This window comes from Acomys russatus, chromosome 11 (assembly GCF_903995435.1).
Source record: "Acomys russatus chromosome 11, mAcoRus1.1, whole genome shotgun sequence".
Taxonomy (NCBI): domain Eukaryota; kingdom Metazoa; phylum Chordata; class Mammalia; order Rodentia; family Muridae; genus Acomys; species Acomys russatus.
In genome coordinates, this window is record NC_067147.1 from 28068160 (window position 1) to 28095240 (window position 27081).

A 27081-nucleotide genomic window follows, 5' to 3' on the forward strand; every position below is an offset into this window, starting at 1 on the left:
TCCCATCATTATCAATTAAGACATCTATCTAGATCTAAAAACTTCTTAACCTCTAAACAAATAAGCTTAATTGTAAAGCTAAACTATCTAGTTTTAAATTCCATCAGAGATTTGAGAAGGAATAAAATTAATTATCTGAGTATACAGAGAGGGCAGGTTAGTAACTTCCCAAATGAGAAAACTACAGAGACAGTTTGCTGTCTCTATAATGTTGGAGCATCATCTTCAGCCTTCTGGCCCAATATATGTGATAGACATACTTCTGAGGCAGAAACTATTGAAGACCTGCTTACCCTGTCTTGGCAGAGTTTGGTTGTTTACTCTGCCTGCATCCAAGCTTGCAGATTTTTAGGCGGAATTCTGTCTATGGTAGAAAGAAGGACATTTTGTCCATTGGCTTCTTGGCCATATTTTAAAGCATCTCCATAACAAGGTTCTTTGATGCTCATCATTTTCTTTGAGGTAGGCTGGGTGTTTCTTGAAGTTAACCTGTCTCATTGTAAATGTAACATGGGGAGTAGGGACTATTTCTGACATGGACTCCTGCCCCCGAACTTAGATAGATCACTTCCCCCTGGCAAGGCGACCTTGCCAGGCCACAGAGGAAGAGGATACTGGTAGTACAAACGAGACTTGATAGATCAAGGTCACGTGTTAGGGGAGAAGGGCTGCCCTTTCTGAGGACTAGGGTAGGGAGGGAGAGGAGATGATGGAGGAGGCATAGGGAGGGGATGAGCAGAGGGAAACAATCAGGATGTGAAGAATTCAAACTGCAGAACTCCAAATAGAACCCTACAGATTCTACTGATTCTCCCATTGAGAGGCAGGGCTCAATTCATCATGAGGAGAGAATTTTATTTTAAGAGTGTCACCTTAAACTGCAAGGATGTATGTTCAATACCACAAGTAAACATGCCAAAGGAGATGCCATATTGTTAAAATTCCCACTTAACACCCCCAGACACCTCAAACCCACCCTTTACTGACCTTCTATACCCCATTTTTTCCTTTTTCTTTCTCTTTTTTATTAAACAAGAGAAAGTAGACAGATACATGTTGGGAAATGCTAACTGTCTGTATTCACATACAGACACAGTGTAATTTCTGAACTCAATATACAGACAATGAAAAAAAAGCTAGAATTCTATTCACTACTACACAGGGGCCTAGCGCCCTCCACCCTGCCCAAGGGAGCTGGAGGGCTTCTCTTTTTCCCTAGCAAGCATGGTATTGGTATTGATTCCACAGTTTTTGAGACAACACAGGGTAAATATGAATTTAGATCAGAAAAATGAAGATTCTTTTCCTGTTGTACTTTGCTCAAGGTATTTTCCCCGAAATAAGTTGATAACCATGGTGTTAGGAGAGACCTCAAACAGGGTGACTGAGCTCAAGAAGGAATGAAGGAAATTACTGCACCTTGGCCCCAGGGACTGGAAAAAATTATTTAAATAAAAAGAAAATAAAAAAGAGGGTTGGAATTCAACAGCCTCCTGTGCTAGTCATACTCATCTTTGTCCTCCTCTCCTTCGCCCCTTCATCATCATCTTTATCTTCTTCACCTTCATCCTCTCCCCTTCTTCATCAATATCTTCCAGCCCTTCCTCCTCTTCCTCCTCATCTCGGCTCTCCGTCTTCAGCTTCATCCATATCAGGAACCAAATAGTACTGCAAATGCCATCTTTGTTTTTTTTTTTTTATTAATTTATTCTTGTTACATCTCAATGGTTATTCCATCCCTTGTATCCTCCCATTCTTCCCTCCCTCTCACTTTCCCCTTATTCCCCTCCCCTATGACTGTTCCTGAGGGGGATTACCTCCCCCTGTGTATGCTCATAGGGTATCAAGTCTCTTCTTGGTAACCTGCTGTCCTTCCTCTGAGTGCCACCAGGTCTCCCCCTCCAGGGGACATGGTCAAATGTGAGGCACCAGAGTACATGAGAAAGTCATATCCCACTCTCCACTCAACTGTGGAGAATGTTCTGTCCATTGGCTAGATCTGGGTAGGGGTTTAAAGTAGAGAAGCATGGGAGAATAGCAAAGTAGAAGGATCCAGAGGGTCCTAGAAACCTACAAGTAGAACATTATGATAGGCAGATTTGGGCCCAGGGGTCCCGCTCAAACTAAGGCACCAGCCAAGGACAATACAGGCAAATACCATCTTTGATGACCTCTCCTAACTCATCTGCACTTGCCCCAGAGCAGTCGGTAAGGCAGGTGAAGAAGCTCTCTGGCTCTCCCTGCTGCCACTTCCTGCTGGCCTTACTCTGCCTTTGACTTGCGTGCTTTCTTGAATCCTTTCCAGATTCCCAGTTGGTTTCAGTGGACTTTGAAGATGGATTACCACTCTGATTCAGATGAAACTCTTTGGAGAGAACTTTATTTTCAAAGTAATGATTTTAATCAAAATAAAAATCTATTCTGTGAGCTGATTTAATGTCTTCAAAGTCTGTTGCATCCACTCTGGTCAAATAATGCAGAGCCTCTTCATGCCCCCTCCCCAAGCATTACGGACACTTGTGGAAGGTTGACAAATGTTGTTACACCAAAATTTGGGATTTGGGTGATCAGTTCTGACCTCTTCTGAAAAAACGGTTGGTGGAGTTTGTTATATTTTTGTTCTATTTTCAAATTTTCTTTACTGGCTTATTCATTAATTCTATATATTTCATTTTTTACTTCATCAATATGTTCAATTGCTTCTTGCTGTTCCTTTTCTCCTTCCAGCAGGCCGGAAGAGGCTGACGTGTTCTCATGCTTATCTTTTCTTAATACCTGAGTAATACTCCATTGTGTAAATGTATCATGCTTTCTTCACCCATTATTTCATTGAGGGACATCTAGGTTGTTTCCAGTTTCTGGCTAATATGAATAAACCTGCTATAAACAAAGTTGAGTAAGTGTCTTTGTAGTTCAATGGGGCATCCTTTGGGTATAAGCTCAAGAGTTATGGGTATAGCTGGGTCTTGAGGTAGATTTGTTCACAATTTCTGAGAAACTGCCCTACTGATTTCCCAAGTGGCTGTAGTTTGCACTCACACCAGCAACGGAGGAGTGTTCTTCTTGCTACACATCTTCAACAGCTGTCACTTGTGTTCTTTACCTTATCCACTCTGACCAGTGAACATGGAATCTCAGAATAATTGTTTTGATTTGCATTTTGCTGATGGTTAAGGATGTTGAACCTTTCTTTGAGTGTTTCTCAGCCATTTGAGATTCCTCTGCTGAGAATTCTCTGCTTAGATCTGTGTCCCATTTTTAATTGGATTATTTGGTTTGCTAATGTCTAGTCTCTTGATGAAGAAGGGGAGTTCCCTACATATTTTAGACATTAGCCCTCTGTCAGATGTAGAACTGATGAAAGCCCTTTCCCATTCTGTAGGTTGCCATTTGTTCTATTGATGGTGTCTTTTACTGAACAGAAGTTTTTCAGTATCCCGAGAGCCCACTTATTAGTTGTCAATATTAGTGTTTCTGGTATCAATGTTCTGTTCAGAAAGTTGTCTCCTATGCTAAGGTATTCTGGGTATTCCCCACTTTCTCTTCTACCTAGCTCAGTGTATCTGGTTTTATGTTGAGATCTTTGATCCACTTGGACTTGAGTTTTGGGCACACTGAAAGATATGGATCTATTTACATTCTTCTACATCCTGAAATCTAGTTAGGCCAGTGTAATTGTTGAAGATTCTTTGTTTTACCCATTGTATAATTTTGGCTTTGTGGAAAACCAAGTGTCCATAGGTGTGTGGATTTACATCTGGGTCTTGAATTTTATTCCATTTTTATGGAAAATTTCATCCTATTTTTCTTCTTTTAAACTAAAGGATCTTTTATACATTTGATTCACTTATGTAAGTGCTAACACTCTGGAGCTATTTATAACAAGATACATTTATAAGAAGAGCATTTACAGTGATAGTTGAAATTCTAATTAAGGACAGCTGTAATATGCATATAAGGGATGGTAGCAAAGGTATCTAGTCACATTCATGATAATATTAAGACCAATCTTTCCATAACTTTATTTCTAAAGCCGCAATACTATTGAAAACAAAGGCAAAGATTTTATTAAGTCCTTAAATGGATTCTGAAAAATTAATTGCATTTGCTAATTAATTTGTAACTCAAATAAGTGAGTGATTATATATTAAGTAAATACAGTTTTAGTGTGTCAATGGCCTAAAGCCCTTCGTCGTCCTAATTTAATGCAACCTGTTCCTGAGAGTTCTGTGAATTTCAAAGAGGCTAATGGTCTAAATGTGGGTCATGATGCTTAAGGATATTACTAAGCAGAGTCTTTTGCTCCTCTTGAATTTTATAGCTTATGCAGAGTCATGGCCTCTTACTCATTTACACAAAGGAAACTAAAAACAGCTGAACAGAAAGCTTATGTTGCTCTGATGTAGAAAAATGATTTTCTCTAAATTAGAGGACTAATTTTCTGAGACTATATGAAGAGAAATGAAACCTTCCAAGTGATACTAATTTCCTCTAATTTAAATAGTCATATTTTCAGGAAGACATTACCATGTCAATATGTGAGATATTTATATAAATTGTAAGTAATTTATTAATGTAAGATAGCAGTACAAAACAGAACAGTAAAATCATGCAGCAATAAAGCTAATACATGCAATGTAGATTGATTTGTATGCATGAGCAATGACATATGATATCTTATTATACACCCTCACCTTCTCAGTGCTAATTTCTATGACTCGATCATTCTCCTGTGCTATGCCTCAAATTTACACTTCTGGCAAGATGATGGGTCGGTTCTTAAAGTGATACAGAAAATTGTCAAAACTGTCAAGATATTAAAGAAACAATGAATGTTGGTGATGCGGCAACCTGAGGTCAATTCCTGGTTCCCACATGAACATACACGAAATAAATAAATAAATAAATATGATAAATAAGCAAGCAAGAGCATAATCGAGTAGGATGCTATATTTTATTTTATTGATGCAGCAGAGAAGATTCAAATAAATAAAACTGGAGATAAAAATGACATATTACTACTAAAAGAATAGAAATACAAACGATCACTTTTGACTAAAGTATTTATAGGACAGTTTTGTTGTTGTTGCTGTTTTTATAAATTTGACCTTGCAATTTCATTTTATTTTTATACCCCAGTCAGCAGTTTTTCCTCACTTGTCTCCTCCCAGTGTCTCTGCAACACCCCAAGATCTTCTCTTCCCATCCATCCTCTCCTCCACTGTTTCTCTTCAGAAAAGGGTGATTGTCTTAATTAGGCTTTTATTGCTGTGAAGAGACACCGTGACCAAGGCAACTCTTATAAAGGAAAACATTTCATTGGAGCTGGAGTTTAGTTTCAGAGGTTTAGTCCATTGTCATCATGGTGAAAGTATGGCAACACGCAGACAGACATGGTGCTGGAGAAGGAGCTAAGAGTTCTACATTTTGAACCACAGGAGGCAGAGGGAGACAGTGTGCCACACTGGGCATAGGTTGAGAATAGGAAACATCAAAGCTCACCCCCACAATGACACACTTCCTTCAACAAGACCACACCTACTCCAACAAGGCCACACCTAGTAATCGTGCCACTTCCTATGAGATAAACATGCAAATACATGAGTCTGTGGGGGTCGTACCTATTCAAACCTGTAGGCACAATTTTCTTAGCCAATATATTTTATTACAAACTTATTAACTAAGAGTACCTCACTTACAGCCAGACTCACCTAAACAATAGGAAAAGTGGATTAAAGAATACAATAACGAAACCGTAAGGATATCCGTTCCAAGGAACAATTCTCCTGGTGTAATCAGTAGGATTTCTTCTGCTGGAACCTGGAACAACCAGAACCTGGAACTTCAGCCAGAGCCCGGAGCTCTGAACCCTTCCCTCAAGCAGTTCTCTCCGGGAGCATCTCGAAGTAGAGCGATGAACAGACAAAACTACCCCAGTCTCCAAAGGCCCCGTCTTTTGGTTTTGGCTCACATTTATACCTCCTCTCAGCATTTGTTTAAGGATGTTTTCCAGCTAGTTAATAACCAATCTCCCCCACATGGTGGTTCGACTTCTAAGGGGATAAAACATCACCTGCTCTCTCAAATGCCTTTTTCTCATCCCCTCACTTGTTCATCTCTCCTTCACAAACCACCATAGCTACTACGCAAATGTTAAGATCACCGATGTCTTATCATGTTATCTCTTATATTTCTCTTCTTCTTTCCTTTCCATCAATTAGTTTATTTACTTTACACCCCCATTGCAGTTTCCTCTCCTCCCTGTCCTTCTCCTTCACTCCGTTCTCACCAGAGAAGGGGATGCACGTCAAGTTACAGTAGAACTAGACACATCTTCTTCTACTGAGGCTAGACAAGGCAGCCTAGTTAGGGGAAGGCGATCCAAAATCAGGGAGCAGAGTCAGAGACAGGCTCTACTCCCATTTTTAAGGAAGCAATATGAAGAAAAACACTTACACATCTGTTACATAAGTGTATGGAGTTTAGGCCTATCCCATGACTGCTCACTGTTTGGTGGTTCAGTCTCCATGAGCTCCTATGGCACCAAGTTAGTTGATTATGTAGGTTTTCTTGTGGTGTCCTTGACCTTTCCAGACCCTTCCAGCCTTTCTTCCCCTCTTCAACAAGTTTCCCAGAGCTCCACCTAAAGTTTGGCTGTGGGTCTCTGCATCTGTTTTAATCCCTTGCTGGTTGAAGCCTCTCAAAGGACAGTTATGCTACGTTCCTGCCTGCAAGTATAGCAGAATATCATTAATAGTGTCAGGGGTTGTATCTCTTTAATAGGGAGGGTCTCAAGCTGGGTCACAGTCATTGGTTGGTGATTCTCTCAATTTCTGCTCCATCTTTGTCCCTATCCCTTCACCTCTTGTAGATAGTACAAAATTTGGGTCAAAGGTTTTATGGATGGGTTGGTGTCCCAATCCCTCCATTGGAAGTCTTGCTTGGTTACAAGCTGTCACTAAATTTAAGAACATAAAAGAAATAAATGTATTAATGGATACATTTGACTTACCAAAGTTTCTCCAAAATAAACTAAATTATTAAAACAGCAAACTGTGGAAATCCCTCAAACACAAAGAAGTTAAGGTAAAATGTGGCTTCTATTCTGCCATATTGCCTAAATGTCTAAAATAAATCCTAAGAGATATAAGCAGATTAATAGGTCATCAGTGTGAAATATAATTTTAAAGATTAAGCAAAAAATCCACATTATTTTAGCTTACAGTTAAAAGTTGTAACCTATATGTCCACTGTATTCAACACTGGAAAATGATGCTTTACTCAGAGGTTCTATGTGGAAGCCCTCTGCATTATAAAGTTCATTAAAAATAATGTGAGATGCTGTGTGCTATCTTAAGATAGAACCATAATTGGAGATTGCCTGGTTGGACACACTCTGCTTGGAACAGAGCAGTGTGACTTGTGAGCACAATCCCTGTAGTCAAAGCATTGATGTTATAATTACCTCAGCTTTATGACAAAGATTCTCTAAGAGGATATGCATTCTACTCTCACACAATAGCACTGTCTCCTCTAAGTCCCTGAAATACTCAAAGCATTTAGTTAACATTTTCAACAAGTTCTCTCTCTGTTGCATCAGAAGTAACTTCATCTCACTAAGAAGCTTCCACCATCATGGCTGGAAAACAAATATAGGAATGGATTTAAGTCTGTTTTACTGCTGATTCCTGTCTGTTTCAACATTGGGACTGAAAAGAAAGCTCTTGAAAGAAATAGGTGTTTGCCTTGAGAGATGGCCAGGGCAAAAAAAAAGAAAATAGCAGAGGAACAGAGTATTAAAAAAAAAAAAAAAATAGAATAGTCTTGTTATCTTTTCAATGTCAATTGATTTCAGAGAGTCTGGTTAACACAATTTAATAATAAAGGGAGAGTATTTTTTTTTTAATGTTAACACAGTAAGCAAAACTTGAGAATCAGTGAGTAGTCATATTTAAATGCACAGCCTACTGCAAAGCAAGTTTAACAAACTAGCTATTGCCCTCTCTTGGCAATAAGAGTCAACTCAAGATTGCTTTAGGAAGAACTATAAAAATGTGAATTACTGAGACCTGATTTTTCTTATTGCCTTAGTTAAGTTCTAACACTTAAACTTAAAATATATGGCTGCTGGAGATAATTAATACTTATTAATTTACATATCCAGGAGCTTTTATATAGTACTCTTTCTTTCTTTCTAAACTAATATGAAATGAGTATTACAAGGCTCATGAGACTATTACAAAGTGAATTGGATTGAACTTTTTGCCTTCATTAAAGTATGTTTCAAAAATATTAAGTATGACATCTTATTTGGCATTCAGTTCTTTATTTCTTACTGGCTGCCTCCTTTATAAATAGAAAACAGAGCAGTTTAGAAACAGATTACATAATTCAAATAGAGAGTATTTATGTAAATCTGCATAATAAAAACTTTTGAAGTAATTGTTTATACACAAGATAATTCAACTATGCATTTAAATGAAGACTAAACTAGGGTTTAGAATATATATTTATTAGTAATCTATTAAAAACTATGTATCCAGACCAATTAGTAACACTGTTGAAAGAAGATAAATATTGTCACAACTCAGTAAAAGTAAATGTAAACCTTCATATGATATCAGGATGAATTATTGTAGCTTTCCTAGGTATTTCAGGTTCTCAGTTTTTTATATAAAAGAGAATAAGTAATAATGATCAAATAGTTTATCAAAAATTATGAAATGATTCTAATAGGAGTACAATTGTATGTTACTTACAAAAATAAAAACAATATATAATATATATAATATAGATTCCATATAACATATATTCTATATATAATGTACATATAACAATATATATAATATATGAAGAGACATATAGAGCAAGCATGTGGGTAACATTCATGCAAGATGTGGTGACTTCAATTTTATCTCCTGCAGTACCTAATTTTTATTCATAAAGATTCTTCCGTATAAAATCTCTTATTTTTTCCTTTGAAAAGTTGAAATATTTCTCTTGACTTTATTTAACAAAGTGAATTTTACCTGGGATACTTTCCGAGAACTCACAAAGCCCTTGGTCCAGTCATCAGCACCACAAACAAACACATCAGCTTTTACCTTACGTCTCCTCCTACCACCATTACCAAAGGGTATGGAGAGAATCATTGCTGCATTAACTAGGTGCAGTGACACAACTAATGAATACTCTGAGGGAAAAATAGAAAATTGAAAGAGATTATAATTATAAATGATGTAGTTTACCCATCAAAGCTAACTTAGTATTATGATTTTCATATCCAAACTATGACACAAATTCTAGCGTTAAAGAAGGAGGGGAGAATTGAGAAACCAAGTCCTCATTTGGAGGCTATAATACTTTTACATGCTATAGTTTTAAAAGCACATGAAATGCAAAGTTTGATTATTTTTCTGTTTTCCTTCACTGAAAGAACCAATCATTTCCTTGCACAATGTCTTTCAACAGGCAGCTTTCCTCTTTCTTTGATATTCTGACAATCTGTTCATAATACATCTTATCGAAATTCAAAACAACTGATCTTTTATGTTTTCATGTTCAAATAAATTGAAATATATCTTTTTTAGTTAAAAATTATCACATGGAAAGTCAAAGATTTAGGGGAAAATTATCAATATAAATATGTTAGTGGTGAGTTAAATTTGTGTGTATTATTTTATGTACATAACTGTGTGCATATGATGTTTGTACAGGTGTACATGTGCTGTGACACAGGTGTAGTGGTCAAAACCCCACTTAGTATTACTTGTCACCTTTCACCTTGTTTGAGTATGGGTCTCTTGATGTCTGCGGCAGTGCTTGCAAAACAGCTGAGGTGGGTACTGAGGCATGTGTACCCAGCATCAGCAATTTGGGGTCAGTCGGACTGGTAACTGATGATACTTTCTCTCATTTAGGAGTTAGTCAATGACTGATGTATCTTTCTCATGCTCTATACCTAAATTCAAAACTCTTTTAAATTCAGAGATTGCTAGGCAGCCGGTAAGGACAGGGAAGAAGGGAGGGAGACAGAGTTTTCTGTTGGTGGCTCAGTGCAGACTGTTCTGCCACTAAGAAGGAAAAACTTAAAACTGACCATCTTTTTCCTGCAGCCAGGGCGGCAAAAGGTGGCTTCTAGCTAAAACTGCAGGGCTTTGTAAAAGAAGGTTCTTTGATCTATACATAGGCCTGTTCGTGGAGATCTCTGGTAGGCTAAAGTATGCCTCTTGATCACAGAGCCCTAAGTCTGTTAACTTATCTGCGAATGTACAGGGGAATAAGAAATAAAAGAGAGAAAAAACACACTAACAAGCATTCAAGAGGAAAAAGTGGATGAAGTTAAAAATTTCAGCCTCATTTTTTGTCTGGTCACAGTTTTAAAAAAAAGTTTTTAAAGTAATTTATTCAGATTACATCTCAGTTGTTATCCCCTCACTTGTATCTTCCTGTTCCGAACTCCCTCCCTCTTTCATCCTATTCCCCTCCCCTAGGTCTGTGACAGAAAGTGACCTCCTCCTCCACTATAAAATCACAGCCTATCAGGTCTCTTCCTGGTAGCCTGCTTACTCTTCCTCTGAGTCCCCTCACCAAGGGAAAGTGGTCAAATAGGGGGCACCAGAGTTCATGTCAGAGTCGATCCCTGCTCTTCACACAATTGTGGAGAGTGAGCTGTCCATTGGCTAGATCTGGATAGGGGCTAAAGGTTTACTGCATGCATTGTCCTTGGTTGATACAATAGTTTGAGCTGACCCGACTGGGTCCAGATCCACCAGCCTTAATGGTCTTCTTGTAGGTTTCTAGGACCCTCTGGGTCCTTCCGTTTCCCCATTCTTCCTAACCTTTCTCACATAAAGTCCCAATAGGAAGTTCCAGTATCTATCCCAATCTCTGCTAAGTGAAGACTTTCAGGGGACATCTCTGTTGGCCTACTTTCCAATTATAAGTGAGTATATACCATGTGTATCTTTCGGAGTCTGGGTTAACTCACTCAGGATGATCATTTCTACTTGCATCCATTTACCTGCAAATTTCAGGATTTTTTTTGTTTGTTTGTTTGGTTTTTTTTGTTTTGTTTTGTTTTGTTTTGTTTTTTTATAGCTTAGTAGTATTCCATAGTGTAAATGTACCACAATTTCTTTATCCATTCTTTGACTGAGGGACATGTAGGTTGTTTCCAGATTCTGCACAAATAAGGCTGCTATGAACATGGTGGAGCATATGTCCTTGTGTGGTGAAGCATCTTTTGGGTAAATTCCAAAGAGTAGAATAGTTGGGTCTTGAGAAAGCCATATTCCCAGTTTTCTGAGAAAGCGCCAGATTGATTTCGAAAGTGGTTGTAGAAGTTTGCACTCCCACCAGCAAGGAAGGAGTGTTCCCCTTTCTCCATATCCTTGTCAGCATATGCCATAACTTGAGTTTTTGATCTTAGCCATTCTGATGTGTGTAAGAAGGAATCTAGGAGTAATTTTGATTTGTATTTCTCTGATGACTAAAGACATTGAGCATTTCTTTAAGTGTTTCTTAGCCATTTGATATTCCTTTGTTGAGAATTCTCTGTTTCGTTCTGAGCCCCATTTCTTAATTGGGTTATTTGTTTTGGCGGTGTTTAATTTCTTGAGTTCTTTATATATTTTGGATATTAGTCCTTTGTCAGACGTAGGGTTGGTGAAGATCTTCTACCACTCTGTAGATTGTTGCTTTGTTTCTGTTGACAATGTCTTCTGCCTTACAGAAGCTGCTCAGCCTCATAAGGTCCCATTTATTAATTGTTGACCTTAGAGCCTCAGCTGATGGATTTTTGTTCAGGAAATTGTCTCCTGTACCAATAGTTCCAGGCTCTTCTCCACTTTTCTTCTAACAGATTTAATGTCTCTGATTTTATGTTGAGGGCTTTAATCCACTTGGATTTGAGTTTTGTGGATGGTGATAAATATGGATCTACTTGCCTCTTTCTACATGTATACATCCAGTTAGACCAGCACCATATGTTGAAGATGCTATCCTTTTTCCATTGTATGGTTTTGGGTTCTTTGTCAAAAATTGAATGTGCATATGTGTGTGGACTTATTTCTGGGTCTTTGATTAAATTCCTTTGGTCAACCAGACTATTTTTATGCTAGTACCATGCTGTTTTTATTACTGTTGCTCTCAAGCTGTACTATAAAGCAACAGTAATTAAAAACAGCATGGTCATAGTTTTTACATTTCAGAAACAATGCTCTCCACATTGGAAAAAAATTTCTTCATAGTCAGAAAGGCAATTAATCACAAAAAGCAGATGGATGCAACAGAATAAAAGATTACATCTTTTTTCTAAACATTTCTTTTTATTACAAAAGTTCATGAGTTTGGAAAGAAAGGGTTGAGAAGGCCTAAATATTAACTGGGTCCAAGAGGTTACCACAAGATATATGTCTTTTCAATTAGGACTGACCTAGCTATCCATTTTCCAGCTATCTCTTAGTTATAGTGAGTTCAGCACAATAATTTTCATCTGTCTTTTATTCCAAAATACAAAGTAAATTAGAATGACAGTAGTTTATGCCATAAGCTGACAAGGTATATGGAATTACAATGAAAGTTTGTATTTATTGACATCAAGATTTGTACTTCATTAGACATTTCTTGGTAGTATAATTATATTTTGGGTTCACGGGATGTTTAAACCAACTTGCCTATATTTATGGCAAGTACCAGGATTCATGGTACTGTGACCGTGTCTAGAGTGAAAGCCTATCTGATGCCACAAATCTATCTCAGGTCTATCTTAATCCCAGTGACATTTATGTGTCAGTGACAAGTGAAAAATCACAGAATTCCTAGCAGATTTAGTTATTCTGCAGGAGGGGCTGAAAGAGATACTTGAATAATTTAGGAGTCATTATTAAGACTTAGTAAATCATTATAGAGACTGCCTGGCAGAAAAAGCAGTTACATCGGAGCATAGGCAGTGAAGAATGCATATATATAAATATATATACATATATATGTGTGTGTGTGTGTGTGTGTGTGTGTGTACGTGTATATATACCCATCACAGATACTGCAATATTGGGCCACCTCCATGAAGCTCACTTGCATGCCTCAAGTTCATTCATTCCTTCATGAATGGTTCCTGACACTCTCTGCCTTTACTTCCATTCTTACCATAAGAACAATTAGATTACAGGTGAGTACTCCCTCTCTCAGCTTTTGTGAGGGTACTACATGTTTGATCACAGGCTCTTGCCTTTACCACAATCTGTATTATACTCACTGTGATATCTCTTCTGTGGGGTAAATGAAAGGCTCAATGCAATCATATTAAGCAATATCCTACCCATGTTGCCTGCTTCATGAAAGTGGAGGCATGCTTGTTTCTAAGCACATCAAGAATTCATTCACAGCTTCCTTTACTAGTCCCTCGGGAAAATGCAAGGAAGGTGGAGTTTTCAAAGTTGCTGAGCTGTGTCATTAGTTTATGTTCCTATAATCTTACGTGTACCAATCAGGGTGGAACAGAGGCAAAAGGTGAGCAGGAACAAGATTCACATTTGTAACAGAGGAAACATCCCATGGAGGAGGTAATAGGAGCTTACAACAACAATAATATGATCATAAGCTTCAATAATTATACTTTGATTTTCTTTGAAAACACACCACAATGTCTAATTAATTGAATTTCCCAGCTGTGTCTTTGAATTTTAAATGTGCAGTTCTGGCTGGAGAAAAGGGATGCTGATTTACTTTCCTTTAGTATCAAATACATCTTGTTCTTAAATCATTTCTCTGAAACTAACTACTCAAAAAAGACGTGAAACCTGCTATGATTGTCCATTTAAAATGGATATTGAATAGCTGGAGTATTTAAGAATATTTAGTACTCTTGCAAAGAACCTGAATTCAGTTCCCAGCACCCACATTGGGTAGCAAACAAACTTCTGGAACTCCAGTTCCAAGAGATCTGAAGCCCTCTTCCTGCATGCGTGTACAAGTGTGTGTGTGTCTGTGTTTGTGTGTGTGTGTGTGTGTGTGTGTGTGTGTGTGTGTGCTAGAAAAGTTCTCTATAACTGAGCCAAGTCCATAGCTATTGACTTTTGAGATATTCACAGGAAGTATCTCAGGCTCAGCCTCAAATCCGCATTCCTGATTCTTCTACTTCTGCGTGCTGGGATTGTAGCCTTCTGTCATGATGATGCCCATCTCTGCCACAATTTAATCCTCCTTTTGATGTATGAAGATTTCTCAGGGCTAAAACTTTATTCCTCTCCTCATTGCTTTCCAACGCAAGGCAAATGATACAGTGACGAATCTCGGCAAGTCGGGTGGGGGTGGGTGCTTTACTGGGAATCATTTTAGCAAAGGGTGAGGCTAGAAAGCAACATTTCTTCCACTCAGCATATAATGCAAGAGTTCTGTGCTATCCCCGGGCGGGAGGGGTGGTAGAGCAGCTTCATTTACTAATGGGCATTTAAATAGAAGATAAACTTTCCTCAGTCTTCAAAACAAGAAACACTTTAAACACTAGGACAAAGGTCTCCAGTCTGGTTCCTATGTTCCAGAGCTGGGAGGGATAGTCTTTTCTGGTGTCCTTTTCAATTGTTCCCGCTCCCATGAGAAACAAAGTCAGAGGTGAGAACACTAGGAAAACTTTCGTAAAAGATTTACTTTTCAGAGGGTCAGAGAAAAAAATTTAGAGTTACATATTTTAAATTTTCTTAAGTTATTGTGCTTTTTGACAAAAAATTAACTAGAGTTTTAGTATTAATTTGTTAATGCCATACACTGGAATAATGTAACAAATAGACAATATTTGTTTAAATACACATAAACATTTTTGTGCCAGCAATATTATCTCTTTATTCTGTATTTTGGAATGCCATGCATATCAATATGAAATACGTTAACTTTTAGAGTTTATTCACTGATAATTTTCTTACACTTAAACAGTGCTACATGAGCACATCTATTCCTCACTTTCCTACTACAGCTTACCAAGGTCCCATCTAAAACATATCTCCCTTCAAATTTTACGTCCTCTTTTTATTCTTTATGAACACCTTGTTTATTTAGTATTTCCTATATGTGCATGATTGTAGGTTCCAGGCTTCCGTGATGGACTGAGGACTAGTGGCTCTACAAGAACATTCCTGGTTTTCTGCACCAGAGCATGACTGCTAAGGTATTCACCCAGACTGCCTGCTGGGATTCCTTCAATTACTTCAGCCTCCAGCCTCAAGAACCAAGAAATTACCAGTTGTCAGCCTCTTTTGTGTGATTCACATATTGTTACTATTTAAATATAATCTGACTTTATAAATCCCATTCATTTTGTCCCTTTGAGAATCCTGATTATACAAGTAGGTTTCAATCTAGGTCCTCTAAAGTCCCCTACCATGAGATTCTGAACAGGTCTACAATACAAAGCAAGAATCCATCCTATAGAACAAGGCCTTAAATCCAACCAGAAAATTGTTGGATACTCTATAGCAGCTATGCTACTATTGCACCAAAGGGTATATCTTGTGTGACAGGTTGGTCTTATAGGGTGCATGTGCCACAGCTGCTTAAGTGCTGAGGTCTTTTCTCCCCCAGTAACCTGCACAGTAGCTTTTGGAACTATGAAATAGTGAGCAGGGAAAGAGCTTCCTGATCAGCTCAAGACAGAATTCTGTCTCCTGCAGTCTCCTGCGATGTGGTACTCTAGGGGAGGGGAATAAAGTGAAAGTGGGAGGGAGGGATGAATGGGTAGATACAAGTCAGGGGAAAACAATTGAGAAGTAATTGAAATAAATTAATTAAATAATAAATAAATACATAAATAAATATAAAAAGATAAGCTATTCTGTGCCTGAAACTGTGATTTTTCATTTAATATATATATATGTTTTCTGGGAACAGAATTGCCCACCTACCCAGAGTACCTACATTAAAATTTATTTTAAACTAACTATATTTTAAAATTATCTAACTACTGGGATTTCATAGACTTTTAATTCATCATTAGTTGTGGTTAAGCCACTCTCAACTCATTCCTCTCCCCCACCTCTCTGACACTATCCTCTCTTAAAACTTCAACCCCCAGTTTGCTCTCATATTTTCCATTTCACAATTTATTATGCTAATGGTGCTCAAAGAAAACAATGCAGATCTACCTTTTTGGAGGCCTTGTCATTCATCTCGTACTCATGGAAGCTGGAAGAAAATGGGATTCAATTGTATGAATTCGTTTTCTTTTTTTTTAAATTTTTTTATTAATTTATTCTTGTTACATTTCAATGTTTATCCCATCCCTTGTATCCTCCCATTCTTCCCTCCCTCCCATTTTCCCATTATTCCCCTCCCCTATGACTGTTCCTGAGGGGGATTACCTCCCGCTGTATATGCTCATAGGGTATCAAGTCTCTTCTTGGCAATCTGCTATCCTTCCTCTGAGTGCCACCAGGTCTCCCCCTCCAGGGGACATGGTCAAATGTGAGGCACCAGAGTACGTGAGAAAGTCATATCCCACTCTCCACTCAACTGTGGAGAATGTTCTGACCATTGGCTAGATCTGGGTAGGGGTTTAAAGTTTACCACCTGTATTGTCCTTGGCTGGTGCCTTAGTTTGAGCGGGACCCCTGGGCCCAAATCTGCCTATCATAATGTTCCACTTGTAGGTTTCTAGGACCCTCTGGATCCTTCTACTTTGATATTATCCCATGCTTCGCTCATTTAGAGTCCAAATAGGATGGCCTCCCCTCTGTCCCAGTTTCCTGGTAAGTGAAGGCTTTCGTGGGACATGCCCCTTGGGCTAGTATGCAGATATAAGTGAGTATATACCATTTGATTCTTTCTGCTTCTGGGTTAACTCACTCATTATGATCATTTCTAGCTCAATCCATTTATCCACAAATTTCAGGAATTCCTTGTTTTTAATAGCTGAGTAGTATTCCATAGTATCTCAAACTGTACTATAAAGCAATTGTAATTAAAACAGCATGGTACTGGCACAGCAACAGGCTGGTTGATCAGTGGAATCGAATCGAAGACCCAGATATGAATCCACACACATATGGTCACTTGATTTTTGACAAAGAAGCCAAATCCATTCAATGGAAAAAGGATTGCATCTTCAACAAATGGTGCTGGTCTAACTGGAGGTCTACGTGTAAAAAATGCAACTGGACCCATATTTGTCACCTTGCACAAAACTCAAATCCAAGTGGATTAAAGATCTCAACATAAAACCAGAGACACTAAGTCACTTAGAGGAAAAAGTGGGGAAGAGCCTGGAACATATTGGCAGAGGAGACAACTTCCTGAACAGAACACCAACGGCCCAGGCCTTAATGAATTCACTTTCACATGAATGTTTTACCATTTAATTGTGTGTGATGGTGAAAATATGTAAAATTTGGGTTTGTTTTTTTTTTTTGACATTTTTTCTTTTATTTTTGAGGTTATAATTACATATCTTTTCCATTCATTTTCCTCATTCCAGATGCTCCCATATGCCCCTACTTGCTCTCTCTCATACATAGAAAAACAATTAATGAAAAATGGGCCATGAATTAAAAGAGATCACTGAAATTCAAGCAGGAATGGAGAAGTCTCAGTAAAAATTCGAATTGTGATTTTTTTTTTTTTGATGAGTATATATGTGCAGCAATTATGTGTGTGTGTGAGAGAGAGGGCAAGGGTATCAATCTTTGTAAACTTTAAGTGTTAAACCCCTTTCAGCTGTGTAGCAGCTAAACATTTTCTGATTGCTGTTTCTTCCTGGTGCTTTGCTTTGTTTTCTGTACAGAGTCATTTTAATTTTATGCAATCTCATTTGAGCATTCTTAGAATTATTTCCTGCCCTATTGTAATTTATAAAAGTTGCTCTCTTTGTATTTTCAAGAATTTTTTGTATTTTTTTCAAGCATTTTTAATGTTTTATGTGTGACATTCATGTCTGATGCATTTTGAATATATTTGTTTTCCTCAGAGTGGTGGATAAAAATTAATTTTCAGGGTTAGGCACAGAAAGAATAAGCAGGCTACCAAGATGAGACTTGATAGCCTATGACCATATAGTGGGGGAGGAGGTCCACCTCAGTCAGAGACCTAGAGGAGGGGAATAGGGTGAAAGCGGGAGGGAGGGAGGAATGGAAGGATACAAGTGATGGGATATCAAGTGAGTTGTAATCTGAATAAATTAATTAAATAAATGTGGGAAGGATTGTAAACTTTGTCACAGGTGAAAGCAGTCTTGACAGGCTTTGCCCTTGGATACTCCCTGAGATTAACCTTGAGATAGACTGGGTGGTGCCATCATGGGCCTGGAATTCAGGAAGCGGCCTGGGGGACTCTACCTGGACTATTGTGTTTCTAATCGACCCTCAATGGGAGGAGGAGACCAGCCCTTGCACTTGAGAGATAGGCAGGCAGAGAGGAGTAGAGGGGCAGCAGGTGCAGACCAGGCTAAGAGGACCAGCAAGCAGGCTGGACCAGCATGCAGGCCAGAGACACGTAGGGGTCCATCCCATGGAATGGATACCAGAAGGTTCACTTTTTTTTCCCTTTAACCTTTTTTCCCACTTGTGTAAGTTAGTTGGGTTGTGTAATAAAGTTTAATTGTTAAGAAACAGAGCCAACAAATAAAAAGGAATCAAAACATTAAAATATCAATTTTCATTCTTCTACATGTAGTTATCCAGTATTCCCTGCACCAGTGGATGATAAGGTTGTCATTTCTCTAACGTATATTTTTTGTTGTTCTTTGTCAAAATATTAGGTAACTGAAGCTGAATGTATTTTTATTCTGTGCTCTCTATTACATGCCATCGATCTACATGTCAGTGTGTGTGTGTGTGTGTGTGTGTGTGTGTGTGTGTGTGTGTGTGTGTGTGTGTGTGCCCACACTGAGGTAAATCATAGTGGCAGGAAAAGTGATGGACATATGTCAGGAGGAAAAAGGCAAGAGCTATTTCCCCTACAATTTAGTTCAAGTTTCTTATCAACAAATAAACAATAATTTCAGCACTATTAATTAATCAAAGTTCCTCACCCTTCCCAACTGAATTCTAATTATCCTGAAACCTCATTAGAAACTCCTTTTACAGGGAATGGACATATACTGAACACTTGATGCAGCCATGGTGGCTTCTGGTTCCACTTCTCACTTTTTTTTACTTAAAAAGAGAAAAAAGAAATAAAGATTTTTCTTAGTTCAGACACTTAAATGGGACCTCACCTGGAGGAGCACATACTCACATTTGAGGGTCATTTACTTCCTGAGAATCTTCCTAGAGAGTACCTCACTGATACTTTGGATATGACTTTATTTTTTAAAAAATTTCTCTTTCCCTTAACCTTTATCTTAAGCTTATATTAAAATATGCTTAGTAATAATTTCATATGCTTTATAAACTTACTACTCCTGAAATTCCTTTTTATTATAAAAGCCACAAATCCCACTTTAAGCTGAATCAAAGTCCCATAAAGTCTTGGGGGATTTGTCAGGCTGCTAAGGATGACAGTAGCTCCCCCATCAATGATAGTATAATGCAATTTTTATTACTATGGCTCTATAACGTAACATGAAATTAGACATTGTAATGATTCCAACATTATTATTTTTCCTCAAGATTGCCTTCAATATTTGAGTTTTGTATTTTCCATGAGAAACTCAAGGTGCTTCCCCCCCCTAGTTTTGTGAAGAATATCATTAGAACATTGAAGAATTGCATTCCTTTTCATTGACTCTGTGTCCATCATCTACAATATTAATTCTGCCATTTGATGAGTATATGAGATCTTCCTATCTTCTAGTGCCTTTTCCATTTCTTTCTTTTACTGTGTATTGTGATGCCCATGTGATTTCCGGTCATAAGTCTACATGGCTTTTATATTTGTCAATTTACATAGGTTGAATCACTCTTACATTCCTCTTGTAAAATTAACTTGGTCATGATTTGTTTGTTGACTTTGATTTTCTTGTGTTTTGTTGATAATTTTCACAGTTGTGTTTATCAACGATGTTGGTCCATTGGGTTTTTTTTTTTTTTTTTTTTTTTAAAATCACTTTTCAGTCTGATACCAGGCACTTCTCCATCTCCTTACAATCCCACCATAATGCCCCTCTGTCCTGGTCTCCCCTCTCCTTCCCAGCAAGAAGGAACCGCTGAGAAACTAACCCACCCCAGCACTTCAAGTTAGAGAGGAACTAAGTCTATCCTCTCCCACTGAGGCCAGACAAGACATCCTAGCTAGGGAAAAGGGATCCAAAGGCCTGCAACAGAGTCAGAGACAGCCCCTACTCCTATCGTTAGAAGGCCCACATGATGACCACGGTGCACATCAGTTACATATCTGTAAGAGGTCAAGATCCTGCCAATGCAAGCTCTATGGTTGGTTCAGTCTCTGTGAGCCACCATGGGTTAGCTGACACTGTAGACCTTGTGGTGTCCTTGACTCCCTCCAACTCCCTCAATCCTTCTTGAGCTCAGCCTATTGTTTGGCTTTGGGTCTCTGCATCTGTTCCCATCATCTTCTGGATGAAGACACTCAGAGGACTGTTATCTTAGGCTCCTGTCTGTATACATAGCAGAATATCATTAATAGTGTAAGAGGCTGGCTCTATCCCATGGGGTCAGTCTCAAGTTTGGCCAGTTTTTGTTTTGCCATTCTCTCAATCTCTGCTTCATCTTTATTCCTACACTTCTTGTAGGCAGGACTAATTTTGGGTCAAAGGTTTTATGGATGGGTTGGTATCCCACTCCCCCACTGGAAGTCCTGCCTGACAACAGGAGGTGGCAACACCAGATTCCATATCCTGCACTGTTAGGAATCTCAGCTATTGTCACCCCTTAAACTCCCAAGGTCCTCATCTGTCCCACAGATGCTTCACCACCTATTTCTATTACTTCTTCTTATCCTCTCTTTTATTCTCCCATCTCCTGCTAGTTCCACACCTGATTTTCACCCCCCCCCACACACACACTTTCACACAATTCCCTCCCTCCATCTACTTCAGATGACTGTTTTATATCCTCTTCTGAGTGAGATTCAAGCATTGACCCTTAGACTCTCATTGGCTTCTTTGGGTCTGTGAATTGTAGCATGGTTGTCCTGTATACATTATAGCTAATGTCCACTTATAAGTGAATACACACATATGTGTGTCCTTCTGGGGATGGGTTACCTCACTCAGGCTGATCTTTTCTAGTTCCATGCATTTGCAAATTGCATGATGTATTTGTTTTAATGAGCTGGGTAGTTTTCCATTATGTAAATGTACCACAATTTCTTCATCCATTCTTCCATTGAGGAACATCTAGATTGTTTCCAGTTTCTGGGTTTTATGAATAAAACTGTTATGAACATAGTTGAACAAGTGTGTTTGTGGTATGGTGGAGCATCATTTTGGAATATAGCAATGAATGTTATAGAAGTTCTTGAGGTAAACTAATCCCAATTTTCTGAGAAACCTCCAGATTGACTTCTAAAGTGGTAGCACAAGTTTACACTTCCACCAACAATGGAGGAGTGTCCCACTTGCTCCACATCTTTACCAGCATATGCTGTCATTGAAAATTTTTATTTTAGCCATTCTAATGGGTGTAAGATGGAATCTCAGAGTCATTTAAATTTTCATTTTCCTGATGACTAAGGATGATGAACATTTCTTTGAGTGTTTCTTGGTCATTAGAAATTCTTCTGTTGAGAATTCTCTGTTTAGTTCAGTACCCTATTTTTTAATTGGGTTACTTGATTTGTTGGTGTTTAGTTTCTTGAGTTCTTTATATATTTTGAATATGAGCCCTCTGTTGGATATAGGGTTGAAGATATTTCTCTATTTATATTTTTCCTATTGACAATGTCTTTTGCCTTACAGAAGCTTTTCAGTTTCATAAAGTCCCTTTTATTAATTGTTGATCTTAGTGCCTGAGTTGCTGGTGTTTTTCTGCTCAGGAAGTTGTCTCCTGTGACAATGAGTTCAAGACCATACCTCACTGTCTTTCCTTATAAATTTAGTGTATCAAGTTTTATGTTGAGGTTTTATGTCTACTTGGACTTACGTTTTGTGCAGAATAATAAATATGGATTCTTCTACATATAGACATCTAGTTAGACCAGCACGATTTGTTGAAGATGCTTTCTTTTTTCCATTGTATTGGTTTGACTTCTTTATCAAAAATCAGGTGTCCATAGGTATGTGGCTTTATTTCTGGGTCTTCTATTCAATTCCATTGATCAACCTATTTTTATACAAATACCACGCAGTTATTTTTAATAACTATTGCTTTGTAGTACAGCTTGAAATCAGGGTTGGTGATACCTCTGGAAGGTCTTTTGTTGTATCAGAATTGTTTTAGCTATTCTGGCTTTTTATTTTTCCATATGAAGTTGATGGTTGCTTTTTCGATTGTGTCAGAATTTTTATGAGAATTGCATTGAATCTGTTGATTGCTTTTGGTAAGATGACCATTTTTGCTGTATTAGTCCTACTGATCAGTGAGCATTGGAGATATTTCCATCTTCTAAAATCTTCTATTTGTTTTTTCAAGGACTTAAAGTTCTTGCCATATAGGTCTTTCACTTGGTTGATTTTAGTTACACCAATGCATAGTTTTCTTTTATAAATGAGCTCTTACCACATTATGGTATCAGGAAATAATTACTGTAAAAGTTCAGTGTAATAATGCTCATGCCATCTCAAGTTTATTAAATAATTAGGAGTATTAATGCTACTTCGCTACTACATATTTTAAAACATATTACAAATATTAAATATATCTGTGGGGCCATGTGGCCTAGCCCTTTCAGATGGAGGAAGACTTTAACCTAATTGTGTCTTGTAGAGCTATGTTTTCCATCTCTATTTTTTTTTTTTTTTTTTTTTTTTTTTTGGTGTGTCATGACTATCTAGAAAATTATTAATTTATTTCATATTTTCTAAGGTATTGTTATGTGACTTTTTAAGGTATCCATAGGATATCTTGTCAATTTTACTGGTAATTTATATAGTGTCATCTCATGTCTAGGGTTATTATCTTGTTTCTTTTCTCTTTTATCTAGTCTGGGTAAGAAGCTGTCAGTCTTGTATGTGTTTTCAAAAAACAAACTCATTGTTTTATGAAATGTATTGTATTTTTATCTATTTTATTACTTACTATTGTTTTTAATATCAATTTCTACTTGCTAGCTTTGGCTTTGGTAGTTTTCCTTGTGTTTCAAAACAATTGAGGTATGTCAGTTGTTCCTGTAAATTCATTTTTCTGTGCGCTTTTTGCCTTATTTTCTTTTCTAAGTTGTAATTGAATTTTTGTTGCTTTTGTTGTTGTTACTAAATTTTTTTGCTCATGTAAATTCTCTTTGAAGTTATTGGGAAATCTTTTTTTAAATTTTTTATTAATTTATTCTTGTTACATCTCAATGGTTATCCCATCCCTTGTATCCTCCCATTCTTCCCTCCCTCCCATTTTCCCCTTATTCCTCTCCCCCTATGACTGTTTCTGAGGGGGATTTCCTCCCCCTGTATATGCTCATAGGGTATCAAGTCTCTTCTTGGTAACCTGCTGTCCTTCCTCTGAGTGCCACCAGGTCTCCCCCTCCAGGGGACATGGTCAAATATGAGGCACCAGAGTTCGTGTGAAAGTCATATCCCACTCTCCACTCAACTGTGGAGAATGTTCTGTCCATTGGCTAGATCTGGGTAGGGGTTTAAAATTTACCACCTGTATTGTCCTTGGGTGGTGCCTTAGTTTGAGCAGGACCCCTCAAACTTGTTGGGCATTCTTAAAAGTGGAAAACTGATATACTTTCTTAATATTTCAGTTATTTTATTATCATTTATTTCAGTTATTGAGGCATTGTGTGTTTTTGGGGGTACCAGATTGTCTTGACATTTCATGTTTTTATATGTTTCTGTGTTATGATTTGTAAGTTTGTTGGAATATATCTTTCCCTCTTTTTTACCTAGCCACTCTGTTTGCCTTATTTTATGTGTATCTTCTACTGGGATATCTTTCTTTTTACACCAGGTAGCAAGAATATTATTTTTATAAAGCTTGACACTAAAATAAAATTTAATTGGGCAACTTTATCACATCTTCAGTGAGGTTAGAAATAAAGTTGGCATGTTCTTAAAATAAGCATCTTTAATGAGAGTAAAGCTATATAACATTCTAATAATCAAGAACTGTAGGTTTACAGGAGGTAGAGCGATTTCCATTCAACTTGTGACTCTGCACTTTGCAGAAAAGTTGTTAATTTGCATTGTGGTATATATCTATGTATGCCGTATGCATGTTTGCGTGTTTCTGATTCTGTTCATACAGACATAGTGTATGAATATGTGTCGAGGTCAGAGATTAATGTCTGGTATCTTCCTCAATTGTTCTCCAAAATAATATTGAAATAAGAGTTGTAAATTTTAAAGCCGTTAATTAAAAAAAAAAAAAAAGATTAATTTATTCTAAAAAAAACAAAAACAAACTGTAGGCTTAGGTTTTTCAAAACCTACTTTATTTAGAGTTCTTAAACATATTTCCACTGACCAGAGGAAGGGGGTAACGAATGTTAATAGGAAAAAGAGCTTGTGGACCTGTTCAGACATAGTTTCTTGGGTCAGTTCCACTCTGCATTGCCGGGATAGCAGCAATCCAGTCCAATAGCAAACATCAAATCCCAACACAAATCTGTAGAGGTGGCACGGTTCAACAAAACTGCAAGACTGCCCAATTGGCATGATTCAGTAGAAGCATCTTTAATCAGATGGAGTACCACAAGAAGTTCTCTGGAACCTTTCTCTCTGTGAAGTAAAGCCCACTGAAGACCATCGAAGCATTGCCTGATAGAGTACCAATGCAAACGTGTCATCCCACTTTCTGTGGTTCCATCTACATGCCTCCCAAACATCAGGCACCTTCTCACATGTCTGCTTCCAGCAAATATCACCTGCCCTCCCATAAGACAGCTAGCTCCCATCAAAACACATGACATAACTGAGTCTTCAAAGATAGCAGCAACTTCCACTTCAAAGAAGTAACAGAATGGGAAAGAGGAAATAGAAAATAAATATTGAGATGGAAAATATATTGGTTGGAGATAAGCAAAACAATACAAGGCACCATAGAATATGTGTAAAACACCACAGGAGCTCCATAGAACATAATTAAGGAATGGAAAGACCCAAAGAGGGTAAATATTACACTGGAGTACAAATTTATAAACATAAAAATAAAAGAGAGACTGAAAGAGGAGTAAAATAAAATATATTATGTTATCCATTGATATCTTGTTTTTTTACAGTGGATGAAGCTTACTTTTCCCAATGAGTTACTTTTGAGATTAACTCTGCTAGTTACAAACTACCTGCTTTCCCCCCAATTCCAACCTGTTTGATCTAATGTTTAGGTATCCAGTGTTTCAGTGGGTTTTAAACATACTATTTGTTAGGTCGAATTCCTGCCCAAGATGAAGATGAATTAACTCTACCTCAGGAATTTCCCAGCTCACAGTATGAGGAACAGCCACAGACTAATTTTTATCCAAGCTGCTATTGTCTTTCCTGTGTTCTGAGTCATCACACTTTCCCTGAAAGGACCTCAACATACAAAGCTCTGAAGTATACATGTCTGCAGTCTGCATTAGCATTTACCATTTGAGCTATGTATCCTTGACCTACCAGAACTCATGCATCTTTTTTTGTCAGCATACACCCTCCTAGCTTGAACACTATTTTCATCTATTGAGTTACAGTTCAAGTTGACTCCCATGGTATGTTCACAAGGAACATGGGGGTCATTGTGCCTCATGTTTTTAGTCAACTGAACTGTTTTTGAGTTTTGGAGATGTGATACTACAGTTTACTGTACTGTCCACAGAACAGTTGGTTGCAGAGTTTGTCTTGAGGTTTGGTATCTCATATGTTGGCTATCCAATATTATCTTTTTGTTAAAGCACTTCTGAGACAAACTCATCCTATCACCTTGTAGCCAGTACTACAAAATTAAGGCCCTGGAATAAGAAAGAAAACTAAAACATTGGAATTATGAGGCTCAATAGAGGAACACTGATGTGTACTGTCCTCTTGGGTAAAATTTTATTAAGAAAAGAAGGTTGTTATCAATGCTACAGAGACAGCTTGCTTGTATATTACTTCTAAGTCAATTTGATTATCTAGTCTGTATATAAATTAATTGAAGACAAGTAAGATATTCAAATTTTTGTAAGTGAATACTAATAAGTATTTATTGGGCATGATATGATTGTACAATCAGTTTAACTAATTAAATAAAAGATTATAGGATAATAATTAGTCATTGATTACCTAGTTTGATTACATATTTGCATTTGCATTGAAAAATTAATGGTTTCCTTGAATCATTTGAGTATTCTTGCTTGGAAAATAACCTTTGGTTTTAAAAAAATTGTTAGGTAACTTTAAGATTATAAAATATAAGGGACCTTGGCATAAGTGGCAGAGAAGGATTATCAGAGCTAGTTGGCCAGCCAGGCTAGCCTGTCAGTGAGATCCAGGCAGTAAGAGACTGATTCAAAAACAAGGTAGAAAGAAACAGAGGAAGACAGTTAACATTTACCAGCACCTTGCCTTTCACAAATGTGTGTGCATACACAAAATTTTTTAAATGAAATATTCTATAATCATTTTGTTAGCTAATATCACAAGATGGTAATCTAACCTATACAAGAAATGTGGTTAAATTATTATTTTCTCAATTTAAATTTAATTTTAAAAAATTTATTAAATGTACATTCTGATCTCCCTCGCATCCTCCTGGTACCTCCTCTAGTGCTCAGAGAGAGCATGCCCTTCACTCATATCAATTGATCCTAATGTACCAAGTCTCATCAGGGTTGTCTGCACAATTTTCCTCTGTACCTGGAGAAGGCACCCTGTCAGGGGGAAGTGATCAACAGAGTCCATGGCAGGGACAGTCCCTGTTCCCCTTACTAGAAGACCCGTTATGGAGTCTGAGCTGCCTATTAGCTACATCTGAACAGGAGGCGTAGATCCTCTGATGCATGGTCCCTGTTTAGTGCATCAGTCTCTGCCAGCTCCGTTAAAGCAAGGAGTAAAGGCCTTTATAGACACACAGAGATAAA

At 37.6% G+C, this 27081-nt stretch overlaps 1 pseudogene; it reads right to left on the reverse strand.

The window, feature by feature from the left end:
* Nucleotides 1-1498: 1498 nt before the first annotated feature.
* Nucleotides 1499-27002, reverse strand: LOC127195329 (protein SET-like; annotated as a pseudogene).
* Between the last annotated feature and the right edge of the window lie 79 nt (nucleotides 27003-27081).